General features: G+C 44.6%; 1 long non-coding RNA gene across 1 annotated transcript in view; it reads left to right on the top strand.

Moving 5' to 3' along the window:
* The first annotated feature begins 8,559 nt into the window (after positions 1 to 8,559).
* Positions 8,560 to 26,593, top strand: part of LOC123331933 — a 45,390-nt gene continuing 27,356 nt past the window's right edge. Inside the window, exon 1 of the long non-coding RNA XR_006548735.1 lies at positions 8,560 to 8,708. This is a non-coding gene — a long non-coding RNA (uncharacterized LOC123331933). The remainder of the gene's footprint in view (positions 8,709 to 26,593) is intronic.

The following is a 26,593-nucleotide window of genomic DNA, read 5'->3' as shown; positions in this document are numbered from 1 at the left end:
GTGATTCATGGGGTCGCAAAGAGTCAGACACGACTGAGCTACTGATCTGATCTGATTGGCTATCCAGTTCATTTTCAAATTTACCCTATTGTCTCAAGGCTGTATAGAGTGTAATATATATCTAATAATACATACTATATTTTTTAATTTATTGACGTGAAAGTCACATCATATAAAGTTAGCTACTTTAAACTGAGCAATTCAGTAGCATTGGGTACGTTCACAATATTGTGCAACCACCACCTCTATCTAGTTTGAAAACATTTCCATCCCTCCAAAATAAAACCCTTTACCCAGTAAGCAATTTCTCCCCATTCCTCTGCTCCTCCAACTATCAATCTTCCTTCTGTCTGAATATTTGATATAAATGCAATCATGCAATATGTGACGTTTTCTCAGGCTTCTTTCACTCAGCACACTGTATACACATTTTTATAGGTACATATATATATATATATATAATTTTTAAAGTACCATTCATGTTGGAAAGGCAGCTGGCAGTGACTGTAACACTTTATCATTCCTAATATTATTAAGTTTTCTCTTTATTTTATTTTTTGATCAGTCAGTGATTCATTGAGTCTGATTTTGGTTTATTTTCATGCATTCATTTCTACTATCTTTTTTATTCTTTCTAGTTTTTTTGATCTGTAATGAAATTGCCTTATTGATGTTTCATATTGTGAAAGCAATATATATACTACAGATGGCCAAAATGCACATGCAAAGATGATTCACAACACTAATTATTAGATGGATACAAATCAAAACTACAGTGAGGTACTACTTCACCCTGGTCAGAATGGCCATCATCAAAAAATCTACAAACAATAAATGCTGGAGAGGGTGTGGAGAAAAGGGAACCCTTCTACACTGTTGGTGGAAATGTCAATTGGTACAGCCACTATGGAGAATAGTATGGAGGTTCCTTAAAAAACTAAAAATACAACTACTGTATGACCCAGCAATCCTAGTCCTTGGCATATATCCAGGGGACAAAAAAAACATAATTCAAAAGCATACATGCACCTCAATGTTCATTGCAGCACTGTTTACAATAGCCAGGACATGGAAGCAACCTAGATGTCCATCAACAGAGGAACGGATAAAGCAGATGTGGTACATATATACAATGAAATATTACTCAGCCATTAAAAAGAGGAAAATAATGCCATTTGCAGCAATATGGGTGGACCTAGAGATTGTCATAATGAGTGAAATAAGTCAGACACAGAAAGACACATATCATATAATATTGCTTATATGTGGAATCTAAAAATGGGTGCAAATGAACTTATTTACAAAACAGAGGTAGAGTCACAGATATAGAAAACAAACGTATGGTTACCAGGGGATGGGGGGGTCAACTGAGAGAATAGGATTGATATATACATACTATTATATATATATCTTTTTTTTCGCCCACACCACACAGCATGTGGAACTTCTCTCAACTAGGGATTGAACCCATACCCCCTGCAGTGGAAGTGCAGCGTCTTAACCACTGGACCACAGAGGAAGCCCAACACTACTATATATAAGATAGATAACTAATAAGGACCTACTGTATAGCACAGGGAATTCTATTCAATACTCTGTAATGGCCTATATGGCAAAGAATCTAAAAAAAAAGAGTGGCTGTTTAGATGTAGATATATGTATACATATAACTGGTTCATTTTGCTGTACACCTGAAACTAATGCAGAATTGCAAATCAACTATATTCCAATAAAAAACTAGTATATAGCAAGTGAAAAACTTTCAGATTAATATAGAGTAAAAAATGATCACCTACAATCTTACTACCAAGACAGAGCCATTATTAACACTGTATTGGACAGCCTTCCAGTTTTTTCTAGATACACCAGTGGTAGGACAAACATGCATTTTTTTCAACTTTTTTTTTAATGGTAAAATACACATAACATAAAATTGACCATTTTTAACCATGTAGTAATACGGTGATTTTGCATCCCTCGTGAATGGGTGAACAGGGAACTGGATATCAACAGGTCTCAAGGTCCACTGGGTGGGTGACCCAAAACAGCCACCGGGTAAGTTTGAGTCAACGTGATCAAAAGTGAGTGGGATCAAGCCTGGGCATCCAACTGCCAGTTGGCTGGAAATACCAAGGGGCGGGGTGAGTTACTCCTGGAGCTGCACTTTGAGTTTGCAATCAGAGACACGCAGGCTGCAGTGAGCAGCGGAGTTAAAGGGCTAGGATTCCTCTATAGATAAATTGTAAAGAAAAGAAAGAGATGGAGGGGAAACTGCAGATAAAACCGACTTACAGGACACATAAAAAAGTGGACAAGACTAAACGATACTGTCTAGGGGTGCACATATGGGTGAACCACAAAGAAACCTGACGACCATAGAAGTCTCCTGGGGAGGGAGAGGGTGGTGACTCAGCCAGGATCCTCAGAGGGGATGGGGATGAGGGGGCTGGCAAAGCTCTATTTCTTGATCTGCACTGTGGTTACCAGGGTGTTTGCTTGAAAATATTTTATTAAGCTACACATTTGTTTGTGTGTTCTACTTTTCTTTCCAAGAAAAAAAAAAAGGTTAAAAATAATCAATGGTTTCCAGGAATTCCCTGGCAGTCAGTGGTTAGAACTTTGAGCGTTCACTGACAGGACCCAGGTTCAATCCCTAGTCAGGGAACTATGATCCCACGTTCCCTCTCCATATATCCCCATCTCTCAATTCCCACTACGTGGAAGCCACCATTCTCATCTCTAAACAATCTGTTTTACTTGCAATGATAGTTTGGACTAATAGGCTTGGGTTTTTGTTTTTGTTTTTTTTTTTAAGCTCTCTTATGATTTTCAGTTTTAGATCAGGGTAGAGACTTCTACCTGCCCATTTTGAGATCAATTCTTCCTTCTTCCTTAGTAGTAGGAATAACCTCAAAGTACCAGTTGGACACACGGACATCAAGAGTAAGACCATATTTCCCAGCTTCCTCTGGAGCTGAGCTGGCAAAGTGTCTGCAAGTGGAAACGTAGCGCGGCTGATTTCTTCTTCCAGGACAACAGATGGCGCCGTTTGCCTCTTGTCCCTGTCCTCCGTCCAGACGCTGGGAAGGCAAGTAAATAACCCTTCTGGGCCAGCATCAGTCGTGTCTGACTCTTTGCGACCCCATGGACTGTAGCCCACTAGGCTCCTCTGTCCATGGGATTCTCCAGGCAAGAATACTGGAGTGGGTTGCCATTTCCTCCTCCAGGGGATCTTCCTGACCCAGGGATCAAACCAGGGTCTCCCGTATTACAGGCAGATTCTTAACCATTTGAGCTACCAGGGATTCCCCTCTAGGCCAACACACACATGAAAATATACTCAGCATCACTAATTTTTATTAAGGAAATACAAATCAAAACTACAATGAGATATTACCTCATGCCTGATAGAATGGTTATTATCAAAAAGGCAAAAAATAACAAGTGTTGTTGAGAATGTGGAGAAAAAGGAACTCTCATACCTTGTGGTACCGTAAATTTGTGCAGCCACTATAGAAAACAGCATGGAGACTCTTCCTAAAATTAAGAACAGAACTACAATATGATCCAGCTATTCCACTTCCGGCTATTTATATGAAGAATACAAAAACACTAATTTGAAAAGAGATATGCACCCCTATGTTCATTGATGGGTTTCCCTGGTGGCTCAGTGGTAAAGAATGCAGGAGACACAGGAGGTGAGGATTCGATCCCTGGGTTGGGAAGATCCCCTGGAGGAGGGCATGGCAACCCACTCCATTATTCATGCCTGGAGAATCCCATAGCCAGAGGAGCCTGGCGGGCTATAGTCCATAGGGTCATAAAGAGTCAGACACAACTGAAGCAACTTAGCAAGCACACACCCGCCATGGATCAGGAAAGGGAATACAAATGGAAGTACGCTCTGCTCAAGGCTGATTGACAGTTTTAAGTTGATAACAACAGGAACCCAGGAGAGGAAAAGGAAGGAAGATCCCTGCTCAAGAGAATAAATGGTCCAGATTGGAGTAAAGAAAAGTGTAAGATTTCGGAGGGATGTTTTCTGAAGTAATTGAAATGACTAAATTACCTGTGGTATTGGAATATATTGAAAGTAGACTAACATTTCTAGCAGAGGCTCTGGATAAGAGTGAGTAATGGGTGTATAGAAAATCAAGCAAATAAAAACTAAGACAATTGTTAAGTCAGAGACCAAAAGAAAAGTTGAAGAAGAAAAGTAACGTAGGGGGACTTTCCGCGTCCACCTAGAATCTGCCTTGCAATGTAGATGACGCATGTTCGATTCCTTGTCAGAGAACTAGGATCCCGCATGCCTTGGAGCAACTGAGCCCAAGAGCCACCTCAGCAAAGGATCCCATGTGCCAGATGCACAACTAAGACCAGATGCAGCCAAATAAATAATTATTTTTTAAAAAAAGAAAAGTAGTGTATTCATAGGTCACTTGATAGCTAGCTTGTGAATAATATTCACATGAAATAATGTAAAAAAAGAGATTAGGTTAACAAAAAACAACTATATCTGGAAGATGGTGATGGGGAAAGGCCTATGTGTGTGCACACGTGCACGTGTGTATGTGTGCTGGAAAAGTTTCCTTAGTTCTTTCTTAATTTTCTCCTTTTCATTTTGTGTTCTCTTTCTGGACTTCTTGTAGCTAGATATGGTACATTCTGGAATGAGCCCCTAATTTTTGTCTTTTCTCTCCCATTTTTCTACCTCTTGTTTTGCTCTGTTTTCTAGAAGACAGTCTCAACTGTATCTTCTAATACTACTTCTAATGACGTTTTGACCTATAACATCACATTGCTGCCCCTTCTAATGCAAACACTGTTAGTAGGGAGCATGGAGAGAAATGATACTGGAGAGGGAAGCAGCCTGGCCAGCCACACTTTTATATCTTTGGTTATATCCTATATCTCATTCCTGCTATTATTTGTACCTTCTTGTTTTCTTTGATCAACTCTTTTAAAAACTCATTTTGGCTTCCTGGATTCTTTGTCTTGTATTTCTGCTATGCTTATTTATTCTTTCCTCTTTTGTTGTTGTTGGCCAGACCTCGACCAGGGATTGAACCCTGGACCATGGCGGTGACAACACAAAATCTTAACCACTAGACCACCAGGGAACTCTTTATTTTTGCTTACTATGAAATCCTTTTGTTAGGGGAAGTACACTGAAACTGCCCACTCTGGCCAAGCACCATAGGAACCATTTGTGTGAGTTATTTTAGACAGGAGGTCCTGGTAAGGAACAGGGAACTAACAAGCTGCCACCAACTGGAAGAATTCAGGAAAGGATAAAGGAGACGCCACGTGTCCTTCCACCTCCCAGAATCCTCCTCGCTGGCATCCACCTTGGCTGAGCATTGTGTGTGCCACTAGGAAGGACCCTGAGTCAGAACGATTGACCAAAGACAACTTGGAAATTAATCCCATCACTATAAAACAAAACAAACAAACAAAAAACACTGCTCCACCTTTTCAAATCTTTTCTGAGGCAAGACAGAACAGAGGAAATTACACACTCTCCTGACATAACTTCCCTTGTAGCTCAGTTGGTAAAGAATCTGCCTGCAGTGCAGGAGACCCGGGTTTGATCCCTGGGTTGGGAAGATCCCCTGGAGAAGGAAACAGCAACCCACTCCAGTATCCTTGCCTGGAAAATCTCAAGGACAGAGGAGCCTGGTGGACTGCAGTCCATGGGGTCGCAAAGAGTCGGGCACGACTGAGTGACTAACACTAACCGGACATAACTGGTTGCCGTGACCCGGAAGTAACCTGGCTGAAACAACCTCAGCTAGGCTCCAGTGAGGTGAAGACCAAGCACAGAAGCCCAACCCAGAGAAAGCTCACACTCTGGAAGCTGAACGTGAAGGAAACACAACACAGTGGAAGTAAGAAGAAGCCTAGCGTGCTGGAAAGCAGGACAGCAAAACCAGCTCGGCAGGAAGCTCACGCAGCTCAGTCTCAGATTCCAGAAGGCCTCTGGTTAAGGTAGGAAGTCCTCGCCCCTATGGCTAGAAGGACATATGACTAACAAAATCTTAATTCCTTTACAATCTCTCGTTTCTTGTTTCATCAAACACCCTGTGAACAGGCAAGCAGCAGTGGGTGCAACTGAGGGACTCTGGCAGGAGCTACTCTTCAGTGTGTCCTGAAGGCTCCACTAACTACTGTGCCCTAGTAGCTGTTGCCTAAGCGGGTGAGGGTTCTTCTGTCCTTAATCTCCTTTGTGCCAAGGATCAGGCCAATGAAAATTGTGGGCACAGGTCAGGCACTTAGCAGTTTTTCTGACAGGTTATTAAGGGGGTTTTTCGGCACGTTCTTCCCATTGCTTTTTCCTCCCGTCCTTCAGCTCCTCTCTCCATCTATGCCATTGTTTACAAAGTATTGGGCAGGTCATCATCTTTCCATTTCCACAATTCCAAAATTGTGCTTGAAACCGTTTACCTAAGATTGGGACTCGAACCCTGTGGGAAGGACTCTAACCCAGCCAGAATCCATGGTGCCTGGTTTCAGGACCCAGTGAAGCTCAGGTTCTTGATATCTCATTGCAGAAAGAATTCAGTGAGAGACAAAGCGATAGGTAAGAAATGGATTTGTTCAGATCCATTCAGAGAGAAGCACACTCCACAGAGTGTGGGCCATCACAGAGGGCTAGTGAGGCAGCCATGAAATGTAGGGTGGTTAGTTTTTATGGGCTGGGTAATTTCATATGCTAATGAGTGGGAGGATCATTCCAACAATTGGGAAACCACCCAGTCCTTGGTCTTTTGCTAGTGCCCTGGAACTGTCATGGTGCCTCTGGGTGTGTCATAGCTTACAGATTGAGGATCAAGGTTTAGTTGAAGTAAACTTGACTGCCACTTTGGACCCTTTTGATTTTAATTGGTTTATGTTATGTTCTTGGGCTATGTCATTCTTTCAAAAGTTGTGCCCTGCCCCCGTCCCTCCTGTTTCATGCTCTTTTCATGAGCCCCATCTGGGCCCACAATGTTGCGTCTACAATCTTTTGGTGGGACAAACCAGAAAATAGCTGGCCCTTGGGAAGAAAATACTGTATAACATCCAATCCCTCTAGAGATTCAGGCCTTCATCTTCCATGTTTCCTACAACAAATGTGGCAACAGCACCTCTCAGTGAACCCGGTAGGGCAGGTGACAGGCACACAAATGCCTGCTAGAAGTCCATCTGTTAGTGGCATCCCTTCAAGGGCAATTGGGCTTCCAAGGACAACGTTTGCCACTTTGGAGGTTAGCCCCACAGGCCATTTGTGCCCAAACCCTTACCACCCTTCTCCTAAAGCTGCGAACATACCCCCAGATCAAATCTCCACTCCACTTTTATGGAACAGCTGGTCTCTTGCCTCTTATCATTTTGCCCTTAAGCCACTTACTAACTCCTACAACCTGCCCCCTCTGCAGGGAACATCCAGCTCCACCCAGCCTGTTATTAAAGCACTCTTAACGCCCTTAACAGGACCAGTTAACCCACTCCTTTGTCATTACTTCTGTTATTACCTAGAATGGGTCTATGACAATGAAATGTTTACCTTTGGAGACACTTTAAACTGTTCTTATGGAGGACTAGAGGAAGAAATCAGTGACTTATATCACCTTAAGAGGATTAGGCTTGGAGCTATTTTGCCAGGTTCCCAGTCTCAAGGCACAGGCTTGGATTGCTTTACATCATGGTATCTTCCCATCCTGGGTGGACAAACCAGCAATGAGTTAAGATTACAGGCCCTTAATCCTACCCAGCACTAGTCACACTGGAGACCTTGGGGTCACCCAGCTTCAACCTGGGGATCCCAGAAGGTTGACCTGCCTCAACCTGCCTAGGGATCTGGTCCCCTGGAGGTTGTCATGCCTCAGCCTGCTCGGAGATCTGCCAGTCTGGGGGTCCCAGAAGGTTGACGTGCCTTGACCTGCCTGAGGATCTGCACCCTGACCCGGGGATGCCCAGCTCTCAGTTTGCAACAGTACTGGGTAGGATAAGCTTCAGAAAGACTCACCCCTAAGTAAGTCCACCCATGGAAATAGAAGGAAGCCTATTAGTTGTGGGACTGTGCCCAGTCTCAACAATAACTCAGGAGTCCAACAAGAACCCCATTGCCTTTCTGGAAAGTCTAAAAGAGGCCCTCCCAAAGTTTACCAATCTGGACATAGACTCTTACGAGGGACAGGTGATTTTAAAGGACAAATTCCTGTCTCAGTGTGCATCAGACATAAGGACAAATATACAACAGCTATAGCAGCAGGACCCTGCTGCCTCTTTAGATAAGACGGTCCAGATAGCTACCAATACCTTTTATCACAGAGAATAGGAGAGGGAGTCCAAGGCCCCAGAAAGAGAGAGAAGGAAAGAGATAAGGCACGCCCAGATGCTGGCCACCCTCTAGGGAAGCCCTATGGCAAACCCCGAGTCCTTGAAGGACAAGGCATGAGGCAAATGCCTAATCTGTAGACAGACGGGACATTGGGCCAAGGAGTGTCCAAACCATGGCAAGTCTCCTAAAGTGGCTTGCTACAAATGCCATCAATTGGGACACTGGGTAGCACTCTGCCCTCGGGACCCAAGAGCCTCAAGGTCAAGTGCCAAGCCTTCCCTTATGATGGTTCAACAAGACTGAAGCAGCCCACTCCAGCGAGCCCACTGGTCACAGATAACCATCATGGGGATGGAGCCAAGGGTTCAAATGGATGTGGCAGGTAGGTCTGAGAATTTCTTGGTTGACACAGGGGCCACCTATTCTGTCCTGACCTCCTACTCTGGAGCCTTCTTCTCCTAAACCTGTACCATTTTGGGTGCTACAGAAAAAAACAATTAAAACAAGATTTACCTGAGCAATTCTTTGTTTCTGGGTTGGACAAACATTTTCCCACTAGTTTCTGGTGGTCCCTGAGTGTCCTACTGCCTTGTTGGGAAGAGATATTTACTCATTAAGCTGGGAGCCACCCTTGTGATAGATAAACTTGGAAACTTTTCAGCCACTACAGCTGAAATGACTTGAACAGTATTATCTCAGGGGTTCAGAAATAGCCCCCACCTGTTTTGACAGGCTCTTCACCAGGATCTCCTACATCTGGACCTGAGACCAAATGGGAAAATATTGCAATATGTATATGACCTACTAGTCTGCTCCCCAGATGAGGAAAACGTCCAACAACATGTGATTAAGGTTCTAAGCTTTTTGGTAGAGAGGAGATATAAAGTCTCCCGTGCTAAGGCACAGATGGTTAAGACAAAGGTCACTTACCCTGGAGTTCAGATGACACACGGGTCTAGGAGGCTGTCCTCCAACCGAGTACAAGGAATCCTGCAGTTGCCTTCCCCCGTGGCTTGAAAACAATTGTGAGCTTTCCTGGGGCTAACCAGGTATTGTAGAATCTGGATACCCAGCTATGGTCTAATCTCCCAGGCCTTATATGAAAGCTTAAAGGGACAGGTTGATTTAATCCTATTGACAAGGGGAACTCCTCCAAAGGAGGCAAAGGCTACAGGAAAACAAGCCTTAACTCAAGCACCCACCTTGAGATTGCCAGACTTGGAAAAAGCATTCCAACTATATGTCCACAAAAAGGAAGGAATAGCCTTGGGAATCTTAACTCAAAGGTTGGGACCCGAGTCCCAGCCAGTAGCTTACTTATCCAAGAGGCTAGACCCAACCACCCGAGGTTGGCCTCCCTACCTTTGAAATCTTGCAGCTATTGCAGTCCTGATAGAAGATGCTTTAAAACTCTCTTGGGGGCAAACTAATTTTGTCAGCCACCAAGCGAAACAACTCCTGAATGAGAGAGGCCATTTATGGATGTCTGATCAAAGGATCGTCAGATATCAAGTAGTGCTGATGGAAAATCCAGGTCTGACTATATTCCCTTGTGAGGTTCTTAACCCAGCTACTCTCCTGCCTACCCCGAGGGCTCTCTCCCCATTCACTCTTGCCTAGAAACTTTGGACCATTGGACAAAACCCCGAGACGGATTGTCAGAAGATCCTCTGATGAATCCTGAGGAAATCTGGTACACTGATGGAAGCAACTTTATCTTAGATGGAAAAAGACGAGCTGGTTATGCAGTAGTCTCTAATTTTGAGACCACAGAGGCTAAACCTTTGCCACCAGATACTTCAGCCCAGTTGGCTGAGCGCATAGCTCTGACTTGAGCTTTAGAGCTGGGAAAAGTAAAAAGAGCAGCCATTTACACTGACTCCAAGTATGCCTTTCTGGTGCTACATGCACATGCTGCTTGCTATTTGGAAAGAAAGAGGCCACTTGATCACCCGAGGGTCCCCAGTCAAGTATGGTGATCAAATCCTTAGTTTCTTGGAGGCAGTCCATCTGCCCACTGAAGTTTCAGTCTCCCACTGTAAAGGACACCAAAAACAGAGCATGGAAGTGGCACAAGGGAACCAAGCAGCTGATCAGACAGCTAAGAGAGCAGCATTACAGAAGAGTGACCTAATAGGGGCTGCCACCCTAGTTCCACAGGCTAATTTGCTAGAAACTCCTTCATGTACTGAAGGTAAGACTCTTAAAGCTAAGAGTGAGGGCTTTCAAGATCATATGGGGTGGTTCTAATAGGAGGGACTCCTTTTTTCTCTCTGGGAACCTCTAGTGGAAGTTGGTTAATTCCTTACATGCCACCACTCATTTAAAGGAGAAGGCCCTCCAAAGATTACTAGAAAGGTCCTTCAGAGGAACAGGCCTCCAAATGACTATAAGGCAAGTAGTCTCCTCTTGTCCTACCTGCCAATTGAACAACCCCCAAGGAGCTTGAAGACCCCAGCTGGCCCAGCCCATCCAACAGCATGGGACCTACCCAGGAGAGGACTGGAAGATGGACTTCACCCAGATGCCAGTTTCTAAAGGGTATAAATACCTATTAGTCATGATAGATACATTCACAGGACAGATTGAAGGTTTTCCCACCCAGACTGAGAAGGCCGAGCAAGTGGTAAAAAAAAAAAAAACTGCTCCATAAAACTATTCTGAGATTTGGCCTGGTGATGAATCCTTTATTCAAAAGAAATCAGACTCAGAGCCTCGAGGAGGAGAAAACATGGAGTCAGGGGCCAGAGAACAAGGGACTGGAAGATGGCTTCATGGGAACTGGGGCGGGAAAGGCATGAATCTCAGCGGTGGGGACTCAGTGTTCATTTGCATAACCAGAATGAACTGTACGCAATATAGTTTCAATTCAATACTTCAATTTATCATAGATTTCTTTTAAATGTAGCATTTCTAAGAATGAGCCTTCATCCACTTACCTGAAAAGAACTGCTGCAAAGTCTTGACCAGGACTGACCCTTGATGCTCCTCAGCCTCACTGTGTTAGGAGTGTATCTCTCCTCATGAGTATGTACACATATCCCCATAGTATGGGATTCTTACCTTTGTTCTTGCTCCTGCTTGAACTGAGTCTTTTGTGTTGCAATTAAGATTTGGTTAGGTAGGCCCAAGGGTTAAAAAAGGCCAGTTACCCACAATTTTTTGAGGTCTTGTGAGATAAACAAGGCAACATTCTTGTGTGAAGAAATAGATCTTGAAAAGTGGGCAACTTCAGGCAGTTTTTCTAGGACTTCTTCAGTTAAGAGTTTTTCTGTGTGGATGATCATTTGAGATCACAGGTTTGATCTTTGGTCAGGAAGACTCCCATAACTCTGAATGGGGTTTTCCAAGAGATTTTTCTGCTGTACCTTTGATCAGTAAGATTCCCATAACACCCTGCATGGGGTTTTCCCTGAGGTTTTTTCTGCTGTTCGGAAAGATCGAAGGCAGGAGGAGAAAGGGACAATATTGAATAAAACTATTAGATGGCATGACCGACTGGATGGATGTGAGTTTGAGCATGCCCCAGGAGTTAGTGATGGATAGGAAAGCCGGTCAGACAGAACTGAGCAAATGAATTGGACAATTTTCATGACCCAGGGACGGGACTGGGCCCTCATATTTTGGAAGTCACCTTTTTTTTTTTTTTTTGAACAGTGATAAGAATCACCCTAATGGCCTAGACGGTAAAGAGTCCGTTTACAAAGTGGGAGACCCAGATTTGCTCCTGGGGAAGCATCTCCTGGAGAACGGAATGGCTACCCACTGCAGTATTCTTGCCTTGAGAATTCCATGGACAGAGGTGCCTGGAGGGCTACAGTCCATGGGGTCGCACATAGTCCGAGCATGACTGAGTGGGTTCGACACTCTGTTTCATTCGACATTATAGTGAACCTTCTGTGTGTCAAATACAGCGCCCATATACCATTATCTTAAGCTGTCAAGAAAATCCTTATTCAAAAGAAATCAGACCCAGAGTGTCGAGGAGGAGAAAACATGGAGTCAGGGACCTGGGAAAAAGGGACGGGAAGCTGGCTTCACGGGAGCTGGGGCGGGGAGAGGTGTGAATCTTGGGGGCGGGGACTCAGCGTTCATTTGCATAACCAAAACGCACTGCAAGCAATCGAGTTTCCATTTACTATTTCAGTTTATTGTAGATTTCTTTTAAACGTAGTATTTCAAAGAATGAGCCTTCATCCACTTTCCTGCAAAGATCTGCTGCAAACTCTTGACCCAGACTTACCCTTGTCGTGCCTCAGCCTCACTGAAGTAGGAGTGAGCATTCCCTCATCCGTATGTGTACAGGCGCCGTGCAGTATTTTTAGGCTTATTCTTGCTTGTGCCCAAACTGAGTCTTTTGTTGTACAGTTAAGATTCAGTTAGTTAGGCTTAAAGCAGCATTATAAGCCAGTTACACACAATTTTTGGAGGTCTTGTGAGATAAACAAGGCCAGCATTTTTGTATGCAAAAACAGACCTTGAGGAGTGAAAGTTTTGAGGCAGGGTTTATTTCTGGGGTTCCTATACTTAACAGCTTTCTGTGTGTTAATTGTGTGAAATCATGAGGTTAGGTTTTTGATTGCTCGGATGATTTTGTCGTTCCTGTCTGACTGTTTTGTAACCCCGTGGACTGTAGCACTTCAGGGTTCCCCGTCTATCGACTATCATCCATTCTCGGAGCTTACTCATACTCATGCCCTTCGAATCAATGGTACTATCTTAACTGTCTCATGTTCTGTCATCTCCTTCCTCTTCCCACCTTTAGTCTTTCCCAACATCAGGGTCTTTTCCAGTTATTCAGTTCTTTGCATCAGGTGGCCAGAGTATTGGAGTTTCAATGTCAGCACCAGTTTTTCCAGTGAGTATTCAGGACTGATTTCCTTTAGGATGGACTAGATGGATCCCTTTGCCGTCCAAGGGACTCTCAAGAGTCTCCTCCAACACCACGTTCCAAAGGCATCAATGCTTTGGCCTTCAGCTTTCTTTACAGTCCAACTCTCACACCGTACATAACTACTCGAAAAACCATAGCTTCGAATGGATGGACCTTTGTCGGGAAAGTAATATCTCTGCTTTTTAACATGCTGTCTTGGTTGGTCATAGCTTTTCTTCCAAGTAGCAAGTGTCTTTTCGTTTCATGGCTGAAGTCACCGTCCTCTGTGATTTTGGAGCACAAGAAAGTAAAGTCTGTCACTGTTTCCTTGTTTCCCCATCTATTTGCCATGAAGTGATGGGACCGGATGCCATGATCTTCATTTTCTGAATTTTTAGTTTTAAGCCAACTTTTTCACTCTCGTCTTTGGCATTCATCAAGAGGCTCTTTTGTTCTTTTTTGCTTTCTGCCATAAGGGTAGTGTCATCTGCATTTTGGAGGTTACTGATGTTTCTCCCTGCAGTGCTGATTCAAGCTTGTGCTTCATCCAGCATGGCGTTTTGCATGATGTACTCTGCATATAAATTAAATAAGCAGGGTGACCACCAGAGAATTCCCTCCACATGGTCCTTTACTCTAAATCTGTTGTAGGATTTTCCCCTCCTCCAGTGTGATGACATATATTGACCCATCTTGTTCTTTTCTGATAACCATGATGAGTAATGACTATACTTTTTGCAGGCTAAAGCTAAAACGCAGCAAGACAAACCAGCCCCTCTAAGAATTAAGCCTGTTCTCAATAACGCTTTGCAGAGGGGCTGGGGTGGACGGCAGGCTAATATAGTGCGTCCGGGTGTGCTCAGTCGTGTCCACTCTTTGCGACCCCATATAGACATTGGATCAATTCATAATAATGGAGGGTTTTGGTGACTACGCCTCAAGTATCCATGTTATAATCACAATAATAGTCATTAAGACCATAATATTCTCCACCATTACTGCACTCCAGCAATGCAAAAATCCACATGCAACAAAATGGCCACATCGCTGGACAGTTTTCACTCTGTCATGGCGACTTCCTGCAGAGTATAAATGTGATGTGAGGACTGGGCTAAATCCTATGCCTCTGCCAAATGAGTGTGGCACGAAAATACTATGTTAAGGCCGCTGTGTGCTTCGTTACTCAGATTAACAGAAGACATGCTTATGAAATTAAAGCATGAAAATAGACACTATCCAGAATCTAGACAACACACAAAAGTAACTGCATAACAAGGACACGGGACGGATTCCGATCCAAATATAACCATGCTGTTATAAACGGGCTAAACCAGTGAGTTGCTTAGCAGAGAACAGTGACTCTGCACTCCAGAACCACTTAAGAGCTTTAAAAATGCTGATGCCCAATCCCCACACACAGAGAGAAAAATTTAATTGGCCCAGGGTGGAGTCCTGGGCATAAGATTTTTAGAAACTGTCCGACTCCTTTGGTGGACCGCCATGATTGTGAAGCACTGGGCCCTGAACAAAGAGGCCCCAGGGAGAGTCAGACTTCTTTGGGCAAGATATTCCAGTAGGGGGCGCTCAGCTGATTCCATGTTTCTGGACGTCCATCCGTGTCCCAAGAGTTAACCGATTTTCAGAGAGGCCTTTCTAGCATAGATACTACTCTGATTGTTTTCAAAGTTTTTAAAAATTTTCTAAAAGTAACGAGAATTCCCTGACGGTCCAGTGGTTGGGAACTCCACTGCAGGGGCAGAGGCTCAATCCCTGAAACGGGGAACTAAGGTCTCCCAAACCCTATAGCGTGGCCAAAAAATAATAATAATGATAATAAAATCTACAGTATCTTCGGATTTCAGGTTGAATATGGCAGATTAGATATATCCATTTATCTCCACTCTGTCCACAAAACCCCACTAAATGACAGTAAAGGAATAAAAAGAAAAGATATGTTCTTACTGACAAAATGGGAGAGCAGATAACAGCAGCCAAGTGGGGACAAGGACATTTTAATGCTTCAGAACCCTGGAAAGGCTCAGGAATTCTAAGCTATCTCTGAAGGTTTAGGAAAAATTGATATCAGAGTGGGTATCTAGCCTGTCTGCTACAGTTTAAAACAAAACGAAGAAACAGCAGTATAAGCATACTATGAGTTATAGAAGCAAAGAGATGAAACTGCTAAGGATTTAAAATGGTTGTTTCTGGGAAGTGGGATGGGAAAAAGCATTTCTGAGTTTTGCTCTTCTGAGAGCCTTGTGTCATTTGGCCTTTAAAATCAAATTCTGAGCAATTATACTTCAATTAAAAAATAAAAAAAAAACACACAAAAAAATGAAAATATTAAGTATATACAAAACTTAGATTTTTTTAAAAAGCTGCTTTTGAAATGCATTTTGGAGTAAAGGTATGCAAATACTGTAGATAAGAATTTAAAATTGTAAAATCTTTCTATGTGACAGGTGGGCAATATGGATCTAAAATTTCAGTGTGTGGAACATTTAGTCTGGCATTTTCACTCTTGGAATTTGTCTTGAGGAAGTAATTGGACAACCACTGCTTTGATTATAAAACAGAAAAATTGGAAACTATCTACATGCCCAACACCAGAATTTTGATTTGAACAAGTGATGGCTCTTCCATACAGTGAAATTAAATGCAAATACTTTAAGTGATGGATTGCACACGTCCCAGATGGTCAAAAATTTTAAAAGCCTGAAAACACCAAGAGTTGCTGGTCATGCGAAACCGTGAAATGTTGATATAGTGCTGTTGAGTGCGCACTGGTACACTGTCTTTGGAGAAAGAGCAAAAATTGGCAAAACATAAATGAAAATCATGATGGTGTGATCACTCATCTAGAGCCAGACATCCTGGAGGTGAAGTCAAGTGGGTCTTAGAAAGCATCCCTACAAACAAAGCTAGTGGAGGTGATGGAATTCCAGTTGAGCTATTTCAAATCCTGAAAGATGATGCTGTGAAAGTGCTGCCCTCAATATGCCAGCAGATTTGGAAAACTCAGCAGTGGCCACAGGACTGGAAAAGGTCAGTTTTCATTCCAATCCCAAAGAAAGGCAATGCCAAAGAATGCTCAAACTACCACACAATTGCACTCATCTCACACGCTAGTAAAGTAATGCTCAAAATTCTCCAAGCCAGGGTTCAGCAATACGTGAACCATGAACTTCCTGATGTTCAAGCTGGTTTTAGAAAAGGCAGAGGAACCAGAGATCAAATTGCCAACATCCGCTGGATCATCGAAAAAACAAGAGAGTTCCAGAAAAACATCTATTTCTGCTTTATTGACTATGCCAAAGCCTTTGGCTGTATGGATCACAATAAACTGTGGAAAATTCTTCAAGAAATGGCAATACCAGACCACCTGACCTGCCTTTTGAGAAAGGAAGCAACAGTTAGGATGGACATGGAACAACAGACTGGTTCCAAATAGGAAAAGGAGTACATCAAGGCTGTATATTGTCACCCTGCTTATTTAACTTCGTTGCAGAGTACATCATGAGAAACACTGGGCTGGAAGAAGCACAAGCTGGAATCAAGTTTGCCGGGAGAAATATCAATAACCTCAGATATGTAGATGACACCACCCTTATGGCAGAAAGTGAAGAGGAACTGAAAAGCCTCTTGATGAAGGTGAAAGAGGAGGGTGAAAAAGTTGGCTTAAAGCTCAACATTCAGAAAACGAAGATCATGGCATCCGGTCCCATCACTTCATGGGAAATAGATGGGGAAACAGTGGAAACGGTGTCAGACTTTATTTTGGGGGGCTCCAAAATCACTGCAGATGGTGATTGCAGCCATGAAATTAAAAGACACTCACTCCTTGGATGGAAAGTTATGCCTAGATAGCATATTCAAAAGCAGAGACATTACTTTGCCAACAAAGGTCCGTCTAGTCAAGGCTATGGTTTTTCCAGTGGTCATGTATGGATGTGAGAGTTGGACTGTGAAGAAAGCTGAGCGCCGAAGAATAATGATGCTTTTGAACTGTGGTGTTGGAGAAGACTCTTGAGAGTCCCTTGGACTGCAAGGAGATCTGACCAGTCCATCCTAAAGGAGATCAGCCCTGAATATTCATTGGAAGGACTGATGCTGAAGCTGAAACCCCCATACTTTGGCCACCTCGTGCAAAGAGTCGATTCATTGGAAAACACCCTGATGCTGGGAGGGATTGGGGGCAGGAGGACAAGGGGACGACAGAGGATGAGATGGCTGGATGGCATCACTGACTCGATGGACGTGAGTTTGAGAGAACTCCGGGGTTGGTGATGGACAGGGAGGCCTGGCGTGCTGTAATTCATGGGGTTGCAAAGAGTCGGACACGACTGAGCGACTGAACTGAACTGAAGAGTTAAATATACACTTTGATCAGCAATTCTCATAGGGAGTCTAAAATGACAACCATAACCTATAGAGAGCATGGAAGTCTCCAGACCAGAATACTGGAATGGGTAGTTCTCTTCTCCAGGGGATCTTTGCGACCCAGGACTCGAACCCAGGTCTCCTGCGTGGAAGGTTGCTGTTTTACCAGCTGAGCGGTATTCCAGGGAGGCCTGAGACCTTCTACAGACTTTTACAAATATTACATTCTGGGGTGGGAGCGGGGAGAAGTGAACGAACACACCTACCTACATAAGTTTATGACCTACCTCCCAAAGTTTATGAACAAAGAAAACGAATCTACATGAATAATGCAACCATGCAAGTTGACTACCACTAAACCCAGTAGCAATTAACTGTGAACTGCTGCTAAGTCGCTTCAGTCGTGTCTGACTCTGTGCGACCGCACAGACGGCGGCCCACCAGGCTCCCCCGTCTCTGGGATTCTCCAGGCAAGAACACTGGAGCGGGGTGCCATTTCCTTCTCCAATGCATGAAAGTGAAAGTGAAGTCGCTCAGTCGTGTCCGACTCCTTGCGACCCCATGGACTGCAGCCTACCAGGCTGCTCCATCCATAGAATTTTCCAGACAAGAGTACTGGAGTGGGGTGCCATTGCTTTCTAGGATTAAAAAAAAACAAAAAAAAAAACCAAAAAAACAAAAAAAAAAAACCGTGGCTCACCTGGTAAACAATTGGCCTGCATTGCAGAAGACCCGGGTTCGACCCCTGGGTTGGCAAGATCCCAGAAAAGGGGAAGGCTAACCACTCCACTATACTAGCTGGAAAATTCCACGGACGGCACAGTACATGGGGTCGCAAATAAGTCGTACACGACTAACTGACTTCCACGACCAAACCCGACATGATAAACGCAGAAAGCTTCAAAGTCTGAAACAGTTGGCCGAAACCGGTTATTTGCCAAGTTCTACTTTTTGACACCAAAATATTGGTCTTGTTTAGTCTTACAAGACCTCCAAAAATTGAGTGGTGAGATAAAATTCCCTTGCTTGGTTCTACTTGGCTTAGTCTGCACGGTGGTACCGGAGACTAAGCTCAAGCAGGAGCAAGCAAGGGAGCATGGATACCGGACTGGGTCTCGGCACGGACGGTTGGGAGGAAGCGCACGCCTAACACACTGAGGATGAGAAAGAAAAAAGAAAACAGTCCCAGTGAAGAGGTTGCAGCAGATCTTTTCACGTTAATGGACGAAGCCTCATTCTTCGAAATACTATGTTTAAAGGAAATCTACGATAAATTCAAATAATAAATTGAACATATTGCGTGCGGTGCGTGTTCGTTATGCAAATGAACGCTGAGGCCCCGCCCCCGAGATTCACGCCTCTCCCCATACCCGCTCCCCTGAAGCCAGCTTCCAGTCCGTTGTTCCCAGGCCCCTGACTCCATGTTTTCTCCTCCTCGACACTCTGGGGCTGATTTCTTTTGAATAAGGCTTTTCTTGATGGCTTAAGATAATGATTATATGGGTGCTGCATTTGGCAGAGAAGGTTCACTATAATGTCGAATGAAACAGTGTGCTGAGTGCACAGTCGTGCCAAACTATTTGCGACCCCATGGAGTGTAACCCTCCAGGCTCCTCTGTCCATGGACTTCTCCAGGCAAGAATACTGCAGTGGGTAGCCATTCCCATCTTCAGGAGAAGCTTCCCCAAGATGGAATCTGGGTCTCCCGCTTTGTAAGCGGACTCTTTACCGTGACGCTAATCAGTATTTGGAGAGGCAATGGCACGCCACTCCAGTACTCTTGCCTGGAAAATCCAGTGGATGGAGGAGCCCGGAAGGCTGCAGTCCATGGGGTTGCTGCGGGTCGGACACGACTCAGCGATTTCACTTTCACTTTTCATTTTCATGCATTGGAGAAGGAGATGGCAACCCACTCCTGTGTTCTTGCCTGGAGAATCCCAGGGACCGGGCACCCTGGTGGGCGGCCGTCTATGGGTTCGCACAGAGTCCGACACGACTGAAGTGACTCAGAAGCAGCAATCAATATTAAAAGAAAAGAAAGAAAGAAATATGACTGCCAAAATAGGAGGGCCAGGTTCCATCTCAGGGTCGTGAACTGTCCAGTTCATTAGCACAGTTCTATCCGACTGGCTTTCCTATCCGTCACTAACTCCCGGGGCGTGCTCAAACTCATGTCCACCGAGTCGGTGACGCTATCTAATCATTTTACCCAAAGTCGTCCCTGTCTCCTCCTGTCTTCCATCTTTCCCAGCACCAGAAACATCTCCCAAAAACCCATTCAGGATTATGAGAACCTTACTGACCAAAGACCAATCAATCTTACTGACCAATCAACCTGACGTGCCCCCAGAGAAATCTGTATGTAGGTCAAGAAGCAATGGTTAGAACTGGACATGGAACAACAGACCGGTTCCAAAGCGGGAAAGGAGAACCTCAGGGCTGCGTGTTGTCACCCTGCTTATTTAACTTTTATGCAGACTACATCAAGCAAAATGCTATGCTGGATGAAGCACAGGCTGCAATCAAGATTACCGGGAGAAACATCAATAACCTCAGATACGCAGATGACACCACCCTTATGGCAGAAAGCAAAGAAGTAAAGAGCCTCTTGATGAAAGTGAAAGAGGAGAGTCAAAAAGTTGGCTTAAAACTCAACATTTGGCTACCTACTTTGGCCACCTGATGCGAAGAACTGACTCAGTGGAGAAGACCCTGATGCTGGGAAAGATTGAAGGCCTGAGGAGAAGGGGACAGCAGAGAATGAGATGGTTGGATGGCATCACTGCTCGACTTTGAGCAAGTTCCAGGAGTTGGTGATGAAGAGGGACCCTGGTGTGCTGCAGTCCATGGGGTCGCAAAGAGTCAGACACGACTCAGGGACTGAACTGAACATGGCACGGCTCATAGTTTCATTGAGTTAGACAAGGCTGTGGTCCATGTGATCAGTTTGACAAGCTTTCTGTGACACTGGTTTTCATTCTGTCTGCCCTCTGACAGATAAGGATAAGAGGCTTATGGAAGCTTCCTGCTGGGAGAGACTGACTGTGGGGGAAATTGGGTCTTGTTCTGATGGGCGGGACCATGCTCATTAAATGTTTAATCCAATTTTCTGTTGATGGGCGGGGCTGCCTTCCCTCCCTGTTGTTTGACCTGAGACCCAACTAAGGTGGAGGTAATGCAGATAATGGCCACCTCCTTCCAAGGGTCCCAGGCAGGCACTGCTGCACTCAGTGCCCCTGACCGTGCAGCAGTCCACTGCTGACCCACGCCTCCGCCAGGGACTCCTAGAGACACCCACGGGCAAGTCTGGGTCAGTCCCTTGTGGGGTCCCTGCTCCTTTCTCCCGGGTCCTGGTGGGCACAAGGTTTTGTTTGTGCCCTCCAAGAGTCTGTTTCCCCAGTCCTGTGTAGGTTCTGTAATCAAATCCCACTGGCCTCCAGAGTCAAATTCCTTGGGGGTTCTCAGTTCCCTTGCCAGATCCCCAGGTTGGTAAATCTGTTGTGGGTCCTAGAACTTTCTTAACAGTGCGAGAATTTCTTTGGTATGATCGTTCTGCACTTTGTGGTTCGTCTGCTTGGGGGCTCTATGGTTGGGGTTAATGGCGACCTCCTCCAAGAGGGCTTATGCCACAGGCTGGGTGATCAGGGCTCCTGCACCCAGAGTCCCTGCCCCTGCGGCAGGCCACTGCTGACCCCCAGTCCCTCCACAGGAGACACTCACACACGGTTCTGGCTCAGTCTCCGTGGGGTCTCTGAGCCCCGGTGTGCACAAGGCTTTGTTTGAGCCCTCCAAGGGTCACTGATGGGTATGGGATTTGATTCCAAACTAAATTTCGCCCCTCCTACCACCTTGCTGGGGCGTCTCCTTTGCCCTTGGATGTGGGGTATCTTTTCTGGTGGGATCCAACATTCTCCTGTTCTTGGTTGTTCAGCACCAAGTTGTTATTTTGGACTTCTCCCAGGAGAAAATGAGGGCACGTCCTTCTACTCTGCCATCTTGTATGGGAATATTTGGCCAGAGTCCCATAACACTGAATGGGGTTTTCCAACAGATTTTTTTGGTGCCGGGAAAAGATTGAAAGCAGGGGGAGAAAGGGACGACATTGATAAAACCAATTAGATGGCATCACCAACTGAATGGACATGAGTTTGAGCAAGCACGGGTGTTGGTGACAGACAGGAAGGCTGGTCAGATAAGGCTCAGCACAATTTTCACGACCCAGGGATGAAACCGGGTCCTCCTATATTGGCATACAGCTTTTCTTTTTTTTTTTAAACTGATTACAGCCACCCTGATGGCTTAGACAGTAAAGAGTCTGCTGACAATAAGGGAGACCCAGGTTCCATCCTGGGGAAGCGTCTCCTGGAGAAGGGAATGGCTACCCACTGCAGTATTCTTGCCTGGAGAATTCTATGGACAGAGGAGCCTGGAGTGCTACAGTCCATGGGGTCACAAATAGTCTGGGCACGACTGAGTAGGTTCGGCACTCTATTTCATTCGACATTACAGTGAACCTTCTCTGTGCCGCATTTGAGCCCATATATCGTTAGCTTCTCTTGTGTTGTTGGAAGAGGGTGTTTGTTATGACCAGTGCATTTTCTTGGCAAAACTCTATTAGTCTTTGCCCTGCTTCACTCCGTATTCCAAGGCCAAATTTGCCTGTTACTTCAGGTGTTTCTTGACTTCCTACTTTTGCATTCCAGTCCCCTATAATGAAAAGAACATCTTTTTTGGGTGTTTGCTCGTTCTAAAAGGTCTTGTAGGTCTTCATAGAACCGTTCAACTTCAGCTCCTTCAGCGTTACTGGTTGGGGCATAGACTTGGATTACTGTGATATTGAATGGTTTGCCTTGGAAACGAACAGAGATCATTGTGTCGTTTTTGAGATGGCATCCAAGTACTGCATTTCGGACTCTTTTGTTGACCATGATGGCCACTCCATTTCTTCTGAGGGATTCCTGCCCGCAGTACTAGATATAATGGTCATCTGAGTTAAATTCACCCATTCCAGTCCATTTCAGTTCGCTGATTCCTAGAATGTCGACATTCACTCTTGCCATTTTTTGTTTGACCACTTCCAATTTGCCTTGATTCATGGACCTGACATTCCAAGTTCCTATGCAGTATTGCTCTTTACAGCATCGGACCTTGCTTCTATCGCCAGTCACATCCACAGCTGGGTATTCTTTTTGCTTTGGCTCCATCCCTTCATTCTTTCTGGAGTTATTTCTCCACTGATCTCCAGTAGCATATTGGGCACCTACTGACCTGGGGAGTTTCTCTTTCAGTATCCTATCATTTTGCCTTTTCATACTGTTCATGGGGTTCTCAAGGCAAGAATACTGAAGCGGTTTGTCATTCCCTTCTCCAGTGGACCACATTGCCAAAGCCTTTGACTGTGTGGAAAATTCTGAAAGAGATGGGAATACCAGACCACCTGATCTGCCTCTTGAGAAATTTGTATGCAGGTCAGGAAGCAACAGTTAGAACTGGACATGGAACAACAGACTGGTTCCAAATAGGAAAAGGAGTACATCAAGGCTGTATATTGACACCCTGTTTATTTAACTTATATGCAGAGTACATCATGAGAAACGCTGGGCTGGAAGAAGCACAAGCTGGAATCAAGTTTGCCGGGAGAAATATCAATAACCTCAGATATGCAGATGACACCACCCTTATGGCAGAAAGTGAAGAGGAACTCAAAAGCCTCTTGATGAAAGTGAAAGTGGAGAGTGAAAAAGTTGGCTTAAAGCTCAACATTCAGAAAACGAAGATCATGGCATCCGGTCCCATCACTTCATGGGAAATAGATGGGGAAACAGTGGAAACGGTGTCAGACTTTATTTTTGGGGGCTCCGAAATCACTGCAGATGGTGAGTGCAGCCATGAAATTAAAAGACGCTTACTCCTTGGAAGGAAAGTTATGACCAACCTAGATAGCATATTCAAAAGCAGAGACATTACTTTGCCAACAAAGGTCCGTCTAGTCAAGGCTATGGTTTTTCCTGTGGTCATGTATGGATGTGAGAGTTGGACTGTGAAGAAGGCTGAGTGCCGAAGAATTGATGCTTTTGAACTGTGGTGTTGGAGAAGACTCTTGAGAGTCCCTTGGACTGCAAGGAGATCCAACCCGTCCATTCTGAAGGAGATCAGCCCTGGGATTTCTTTGGAAGGAATGATGCTAAAGCTGAAACTCCAGTCCTTTGGCCACCTCATGCCAAGAGTTGACTCATTGGAAAAGACTCTGACGCTGGGAGGGATGGGGGGCAAGAGGAGAAGGGGACGACAGAGGATGAGATGGCTGGATGGCATCACTGACTCGATGGGCGTGAGTCTGGGTGAACTCCGGGAGTTGGTGATGGACAGGGAGGCCTGGCGTGCTGCGATTCATGGGGTCGCAAAGAGTCGGACACGACTGAGCGACTGATCTGATCTGATCTGATCATTAGCTTCAGCCGTCAAGAAAATCGTTATTCAAAAGAAATCAGACTCAGAGTGTCGAGGAGGAGAAAACATGGAGAGAGGGGCCTGGGAACAAGGGAATGGTAGCTGGCTTCAAAGGGAGCTGGGGTGGGGAAAGGCGTGAATCTCAGCGGCGGTTGCTCAGCGTTCATTTGCATACCCAGCATGCACTGCGCGCAATGTAGTTTCAATTTACTATTACAATTTATTGTAGATTTCTTTAAAACGTAGTATTTCGAAGAATGGGCCTTCATCCACTTCCGTGAAGTGAGCTGCTGCAAACTCTTGACCTGGACTTACGCTTGATGTAACTCACCCTCACTGTGTTAGGAGTGAGTCTTCCCTCATCTCTATGGGCACAGGCCCAGCGCGGGAGTCTTGTTTACCGTGGTCCCACCGAGTCTCTCCACCGAGTCTCTTGTCTTGTACTTGAGACTCGGTGGGTCAAGCCCACGGGAAAAATACAGGCGAGCCAAACCTAATTTTTGGAGGTCTTTTTCAAGACCAATATTGTTGTGTTCAAAAGCAGACCTTGAGGAACGGAAGTTTGGAGGCAGGGTCTTTTTCTGGGGCTCCTATACTTAAGGGTTTTCTGTGTGTTTATCACGTGAAGTCATGAGGTTAGGCTTTGGAGTACTCGCTTGATTCTCTCAGTCTCGTTCTAGTATTTCGTAACCCCACGGGCTGCAGCAATTCAGGTTTCCCTGTCTATCACCCATTCTCAGAGCTTCGTCACACTCATGCCCTTCGAATCCACCGTGCTATCTAATCTCTTCCTTTTCTGTCATCTCCTTCCTCCTCCCGCCTCGAGTCCTGCCCACCGTCAGGGTCTGTTCTAATAAGTCAGTTCTTTGTGGCAGGTGGCCGAAGTATTGGGAGTTTCAGTGGCAACATCAGTTCTTCTGATGAATCTTCAAGATTGGTTTCCTTTAGGATGGGCGGCTTGGATTTCGCTGCAGTCCAAGGGACTCTCAAGAGTCTTCTCCAAGACCACAGTCCAAAAGCATCAATGTTTCGGCCGGCAGCTTTCCTTCCAGTCCAACTCTCACATCCATACATGACTGCTGGAAAAACGGTATCTTTGACTGGACGGACCTTTGTCGGCAAAGTAATATCTCTGCTTTTTAACATGCTGTCTTGGTTGGTCATAGCTTTTTTCCCAAGTAGCAAGCGTCTTTTCCTTTCACGGCTGAAGTCACTGTCCTCTGTGATTTTGGAGCGCAAGAAAGTAAAGCCTGTCACTGTTTCCATTGTTTCCGCATCTATTTGCCATGCAGTGATGGGACTGAATGCCATGATCTTCGTTTTCTGAATTTTGAGTTTTAAGCCAAGATTTTCACTCTCATCTTTGACATTCATCAAGAGGCTCTTTAGTTCTTTTTCGCTTTCTGTCATAAGGGTGGTGTCATCTGCATTTCGGAGGTTATTGGTGTTTCACTGGGCAGTGTTGATTCCAGCTTGTGTTTCATCCAGCATGGCATTTTGCATGATGTACTCCGTGTATAAGTTAAATAAGCAGGGTGACAATATACAGCCTTGATGTTCTCCTTTACCGCTTTAGAACCAGCCTGGTTTTCAATGTCCAGTTCTAACTGTTGCTTCTTGACCTGCATACAGATTTCTCAGGGGGCAAATAAGGTTGATTGTTCAGTAAGATTGATTGGTCTTTGGTCAGTAAGGTTCTCATAATCCTGAATGGGTTTTCCAGGAGATTTTTCCCCCTTCCATGCAGGAGACCTGGGTCGATTCCTGGGTCTGGAAGATCCCCTGGAGAAGTGAACAGCTACCCAATCCCGTATTCTGGCCTGGAGAATTCCATGCACTGCATAGTTCAAGGGAGTCATTTTAGACTCCCTATGAGGATGGCTGATTAAAGTGTATATTTAACTTTTCATTTATGTGATGCCAATTTTTGCTTTTTCTCCAAAGACAGTGTACCGGTGCACACTCAACAGCGCTATATCAACATTTCGCGGTTTCACATGCCCAGCAACTCTTGGTGTTTTCAGGCTTTTAGGATTTTTGATCGTTTGGGAGGTGTGCAATCCATCATTTAAAGTATTTGCATGTAATTTCACGGTGTGGAGGAGCCATCACTTGTTCAAGTCAAAATTCTGGTGTAGGGCGTGTAGTTTCCAATTTTTTCTGTTTTATACTCAAAGCAGTGGTTGTCCAATTACTTCCTCAGAACAAATTCCAAGAGTGAAAATGCCAGACTAAATGTTCCACACACTGAAATTTTTTATCCATATTGCCCACCTGTCAACATAGAAAGATGTTACAATTTTACATTCTTATCTACAGTATTTGCATACCTTTACTCCCAAACATGTTTCAAAAGCATCTTTTTTTCCTAAAAAAAATCTGTTTTGTGTATACTTAAAATTTTCATTTGTTTTTTTAAAATTTATTTTTTAATGGAAAGATAATTGCTTTCAGAATTTAATTTTAAAGGCCAAATGACACAGGGCTCTCAGAAGAGCAAAACCCAGGATTTCTTTTCTCCATCCCAGTTCCCACTTCCCAGAAAAACCATTTGAATCCTTAGC

Source organism: Bubalus bubalis, chromosome X, assembly GCF_019923935.1.
Source record: "Bubalus bubalis isolate 160015118507 breed Murrah chromosome X, NDDB_SH_1, whole genome shotgun sequence".
NCBI lineage: Eukaryota > Metazoa > Chordata > Mammalia > Artiodactyla > Bovidae > Bubalus > Bubalus bubalis.
This window is presented reverse-complemented; position numbering and strand designations above follow the sequence as displayed.